The sequence below is a fragment of the Euprymna scolopes genome, chromosome 28 (genome assembly GCF_053919585.1).
Source record: "Euprymna scolopes isolate OS-2025 chromosome 28, ASM5391958v1, whole genome shotgun sequence".
NCBI lineage: Eukaryota > Metazoa > Mollusca > Cephalopoda > Sepiida > Sepiolidae > Euprymna > Euprymna scolopes.
The window spans coordinates 18,129,897-18,136,638 of record NC_136509.1 but is presented as its reverse complement, the minus strand read 5'-3'; positions in this window follow the sequence as shown (position 1 = coordinate 18,136,638).

Below are 6,742 nucleotides of genomic sequence, written 5' to 3'. Positions count from 1 at the left end.
AACGTTACTTCCCTGCCTCGTTCCATAACTGAGAGTATTCCCCGACGAATTTCTTTATCTTTTGCTTCAGTTAAACCCTGAACAAGAATTAGACATTTAAACATGTATAACACGATCAGCCGGTCACTGTGATCGGTGTGTGATCGTCCTTACGTGTCACACCAAATGTCTTAGAAACGGTCCCATGAAGATGTGAAGATGAGCCAGTCATTAAGGTCTGTGTACTAAGAAGAAAATCATACCTGAGGTGTTGGATGTGGTTGTGTGGCTCCTTCGTCTCCCAGGAAATGTCTTGACCTTTGGTAGCATTCGGATAGGAGTCTTCCTTTTCCTCAGGGCAACTTCATTCTTTAATGAAGAAGTTTATGGCAGACACACACACAAAAAAAAATAACGACACGCGGCACAATTGCCAATATATTATATAATCTTAACTATTTATTTTATAAAAATATATATTACAATACAATATACAATTTACATATCCTACAAATGATTTTTCGCCATTACTTCTTTAAAACTAAACTAGCTAATCTAACTAGTGTTGAAGGAAGAGGTACCGCTTCCCTCCTCCCATTTACGGAGAGACAGAAATATACGTGCTCACCTCATGACGGTTCAAACAGAAAGAGGTCGATCAAGAAAAGGAATTAGGGGGCTGAATTTCTGTGTATCTCTGCGCTTATGACCAAATCACCACCTGGCCATGCCGAAGAGTGTGTTTACAACCGTGACACTGAGATATAGTGCCACACATGTCTTCCTTATAAATGTATTTTATCCCGAATAACTCATACTGCGAATTTAATTTTTAGGCGTATGTAATAACGTTCGTCTTCTTCTCTTAACAATATTTAGGCATTTATTTCATGAAACGAACTGCAACGCTCAACACATATTTTCAACAATACTTCAATTGTTTCTTTCAACGAACTGTTCTTTTTTCAGCAGTATGACATTTGCGTACATATTAACTCTTTGCTTCTATGCGAGTCGTTTCTTCTATTACTTTATTTTTTATTTATTTATTCATTTTGTTTATTTATTTCTCTTTTTGTTTTTACCAACTGTGTATACCTTCTCTTTAAATGTATATATTTAATGCATTTTAATTACATATGCGTAAAAATGGTCTCTAACACTTCAGTCCCACGCGAGCCGTTTTTATGGTCAGAAGAACTCTACTCGATAACGAATAGCCTATGCAAGAATATAAAAGAGCTAGGACCACCTTTCTTTCTACTATAGAAGACAGAAGAACTTTATTTAAGTAGTATACTTAATATATGCAATCACCGTACGCTTGCTTGTATTAAAGTGTCCTCCATGATACCCATACCATACCAAACCACTGCACGTGGCTCATAATTTGACTGGCACTATATTTGTAACTGCAATATACATAATCCCAGCTGTGATACTAGGGCTAATTTTGAGTAGATGCAACACTCTCCGCCTGACCTTCATGACTACAATTCCAAATCCCAACGAACTAGCTGTCCCTATAACTGAGAGGGAAAAACCTAATAGCTAGCTACGAAATCTTATACATTTAACCTCCAAGACGACTGCGTTTGTCTTACCTGCATGCATAAAAAAAAAAAATTTCTCCCTTCTTCAAACTAAACCTTACCTGTAACTCAAAAATCCTAATGGAAATCCATCTGTAAATAAATAACCCCTCTTCTCTTGAACGCTAACAATCTACTCCTTCCAACCTATCCGCCACTAAACTCCCACATTGCTCCGCGTCTGTAGTGGAATCGCTAACTTCCAGCCCCTAATCCCTCACATGCAAACTGTTTTAATAGCCATCACTAAACATCTATACATTTCTACCTCTAAGGCATGCATTACAGCTCATTCCTATCCAGTAAGGGACTTAACAGCCTATGCACACAAAGGCAGGTACTTAACAGCCAAAGTACTCAGAAACAAAGCGATATGCACTACACAACTGTCTCCTCGAGTTTTGCAACGATTAATTACGTTATTGAAACGACACTCCTTGTTATGCAAAACGCCCCATGACTCTTACTAAAAAATACCTACAACTTCAACTCTATTCGCACCTACTGAAAACCTGCCCATATATCTATTCACCTAATTACGCATGACTCAAAACTTGCTGTCTCATCCATGCTATATTGCACTTACATCTTAACCCTCCTATCATCTAAAATAGCTCGGGCACAACTCGTAGCTCAATTCTTAATACCTACTCATACTGTAACACTATACTAGACCTAAGCTAACACTAATAAAATAAAAAAAAGGGGGTAAGACTAAAATCACATTATCTCCTCCCTAACAAGCCCTCTTACAAACATAGACGCTTACACTGCATGAACTTCACCCACCCCCCTTTATCCATTAACAAGTAAATAGCATGCCCCTAAATCACTTTGAGGAGTGTAACTAATCAGTAGAGATATAATCCCCTACAAACTAACCCAGTAACACTAACAACGCGGGGTCGCAGAAATACCTGGATTAGAACCTAGGCGCGGAGAAAACCCTCTCAGGGCTGACGGACCCAGTAGGTCTTCCCAGATCATCCGTCTAGGAGAAGGAAAACTCTGAAACTAAACCAAAGGGGAGAGAGGCCTCTTCAGTCTTGGATGACAACCTTCCTAGAGCTGGTGACTCAAACAAATTCACCGGTTTGCAAACCTAAATTGCTTAAGGAGTAGATAGGCTCTGTCTATCGCCCGGCTTCCATACTCCTTCTATGCCTATTAGTCAAGCGCAGAGACACTATCTCAATGATTCGACAGAAACACCCATCGGTAGATCTTGTTTCCTGGCTAGGGCAATGAACGCCGTTCTTCCCCATTCCCAGCATGTCCCACCCCTAAAACTGAACATTTGGGAGTGCTTGAGTATAAGATATGCCTGAGCGATCAGATTGGGTTGACCTTCTTCTAAAGGGTTGAGGGTACCGGATTGACAGTTCCTGGCTGCTGTTTCCGACTGGTAGTACAGGAGCCCTAACTCTTTGGTAGCGCTTAGAGCGGCTGCTCCATCAACAGTTGAATAATATCGGGTTGTTTGCAGTGCCATGACGCGCATGGAAAGGGACCCTGCACTCATCCCCGGTGGGCTTTCCTTAGGCCACAATCCTAATTGGAGAAAGGTCAGCTGATGGTCTACTTGTGATGCATGTCTGAAGCTCCGCATAACCTCTTGTTTAGCTCCCCCTTACTGAAACTCTTAAAAAAAATATGACGACAGTACAATCTAAAAGTAAGCTTAAACCAGGATTAGGGACAAACAAATTCAACTTGCCTCCTCCCTTGAGGCTCTCATTCACAAATATCCGTGGGCTTAGAACTAACTTAGCTGATGTTGAAGCATTTCTTTTAACAAATACCCCGGATATCTTAGCACTAAGTGAGACTAACCTACACTCCTCCATTCCCTCTAACCACTTTAACATGCCTGGATATCTCCCACTCTGCCGTAAGGACTCTGACAGACATATGCACGGACTTGGAGTTTACATTCGTAATACCCTTCCCTTGACTAGAGAAACAAACCTAGAAACAGATGATCAAGCCTTTATGTGCTTTAGACTAAACGTGCAACACAGTATTAGCTACTATTATTTTCTCTACCGCTCTCCCTCGACTCAGGACTGCTCCATAATAAACAAAGTATCTGACAGCATAGACACGGCACTGTCCCTCGACACTAGCGCACAAATACATGTGTTTGGTGACTTTAATGTCCACCACAAAAACTGGCTTGGATTCTGTACTCACACAGATGCAGCGGGCAGCACAACCCATAGCTTCGCTATATCTCACTCCCTATCACAAATTGTTACGTTTCCAACCCGTTTCCCTGACCAGGAAGAACAACACGCATCACTTCTAGATCTGTTTTTGACCACAGTTCCCGATGACTGCATAACGAAGGCCCACAGCCCACTCGGGAACGCTGATCATGCAGTGATAATGGTTGAAATCGCCCTAAACTCTAGACCCAAAACTGAAGAGCCAGTGCTCAAAACAACGAGATATTATAATAAGGCTCACTGGGAAGCCATCAGGGAACTAATTAGACATGCTCCATGGAAAAATATTTTCTCTCTCCCTGCTGAACAATGTGCAAACGAGACCACTGACTGGTTCAAAACTGCAATCGAAGCGCATGTTCCCATGCGGAAATTTTATAGTAAGCCCCACTCTCCCCAATGGTTTACGTCGACTTGTGCAACTGCCATTACTCAAAAGCAGCATGCATACCGTAGGTTTAACCGACATAAGTCCAGTTCAAACAGACGGAAGTATATAGAAGCTAGAAATAACGTTAAGAAAGAAATAGCGACAGCTAAGAGAGAATTTACGGAAACCACTAAAAAGCGCATCGAAGCACAAAAACTAGGAACTCGAGACTTCTGGAAAATCTACAACAGTGTAGTAAATAATGGGCAATCAACAATTCCCCCACTAACCAACAATCACGAGGTTGTCTCCTCAGCAACCGACAAGGCTAACATGCTTGCCAGTCGGTTTGCCTCAAACTCCACACTGGACCCTTCCAACCACCCCCTACCTGACTTTCCTATGCGGACAGACGCCACACTAGACGATCTGAAAACCACCCCTGCTCAGGTGCATGCTATCATAAAAAACCTTGACACCTCAAAAGCATGTGGACCCGATCTTATCCCAGCTGTGCTATTAAAAAAGTGCTCAGCCGAAGTAGCTCCAGTTCTCTCCAAACTCTACAACAAATGTCTTAATGAAGCTTGCTTTCCGGGCTGTTGGAAAACTGCTTCTGTTGTACCAGTATTCAAGAATTCTGGCGAAAGGACAGACCCATCAAATTATCGCCCCATTAGCCTCCTCCCACTTTTTGCCAAAATATTTGAGACCATAATTAACCATGCTCTAGTCCATCATCTTACAGATGCTAAACTACTGACTGACAAACAATATGAATTTAGACAAGCCCGTTCCACAGCAGACATTCTAACTGTGATCTCTGAACGTATATACCATTCACTGGACAAAGCAGAGGAGGGCAGAGCGGTAGCTCTAGATATATCTAAGGCTTTTGACAGGGTATGGCATGAGGGTCTCCTCAGTAAAATCAGATCATACGGTATCACTGGTAGAATACTTGACATAATTAAATCCTTCTTAGATAAGAGAAAAATCCAGGTAGTCCTCGACGGTCGCACATCTAAACAATATGATATAAATGCGGGAGTGCCCCAGGGTTCTATCCTTGGACCTCTATTGTTCCTGATATTCATAAATGACCTCCCCGACAACATTGCCTCTGAGATGGGTATATATGCTGATGACACTACACTCTATGGCAGACACGACAGGAAGACGAATGAACACATTTCTAAAGAAATGGCAGAAACACTAGAGGAAGACCTTCAATCTGTAGTGGAATGGGGACAAAAGTGGTTGGTCGCGTTCAATGCTGCCAAGACTAAACTAGTCTCATTCAATAATTACAAGAAACCCTCTCTACCACCCATAGCAATGGCCAACGACTCTTTATCTGAGAGTCCATCTTTCAAACTCCTTGGCCTAACGTTCACAGGAAACATGAGTTGGAACAATTACATTGAAGGCATTGCCAGGGCCGCTGCAAGAAAGGTAGGCTCTCTCTACCGTGCTAGAAAACTACTAACACCCGAAAGTATCCTGTACCTCTATAAGACCACCATTCGCCCATGTATGGAGTATTGCTGCCACATCTGGGCTGGTGCATCTGCTACTAGTCTCTCGCTCCTTGACAAGGTTCAAAAGAGAGTCGCAAACCGGATAGGCCCTGAACTGGCATCTAAGCTTCAGCCTCTGTCCCATCGACGAAATGTTGCATCCCTCTCCCTGCTCTACAAGTATTTTAGTGGTGAATGCTCTGACGAACTGCAATCACTTGTGCCCCCACGACGCGAGCACCCTCGACAAACCCGACAGGCTACTAGATCCCACCCCCACACTGTAGAGATCCCTAGATGTAAAGACATTGTTATAATTCGATTTGTTTTTGAATCGATTGATTTTGTTCTTCCCGATGCTTTTGTGGTTGCGAAATGGTAGAAAACATTTCTATCAACTGTTTTATGAGGATTGTCATGAATACAACAAAGTAAGAAAACTAAAAAATATCAACTTTTTTTTACACAGTGATCACCACTTATCAAGGCCCGGAAGCCACTCAGGGATAAGGGTTATTGCAAGTACATTACGTTAGCGTGGAGATTTGATGAAGTGTTTACTTAAGGGGGCGGTTCATTAGGAATTTGTTAACATTGGACTTGAAGACATCCAAGTTGTAGTCCGGAGGGAAGCAGGCAGACGGAACAGAGTTCCACAGGCGTGCAGTTCTAAGAAAGAAGCTTTGTTCATGGAATCCACGTTTTGATTTAGGCACAGATATAGAGTGGAGGAAATTTTTCACAGTGGATTCTGCTAGACGGGTGTTTTTCGTGAAAGATTGGCGAGGGGGGGGGCAGAGATTGGAGTTCAGACGAGCACCTGCCGTGGAAATAACGATAAAACAAGGATAGACTCGCAACGTCTCTTCTGTGGGAGAGAGGTTGCAGGGTAGAGAAATGGGCATCCCCCACTAAGCCACGAAGTCTATTTTGTACTCGGTCAAGGCAAGATAGGCTGTTTTTAGCAGCTCCTGTCCAGATATGGCAACAGTATTCCATCCTTGTTACATCAATCCAACAACATGCTAAAACACGTATTTCTCCTTATTTTTT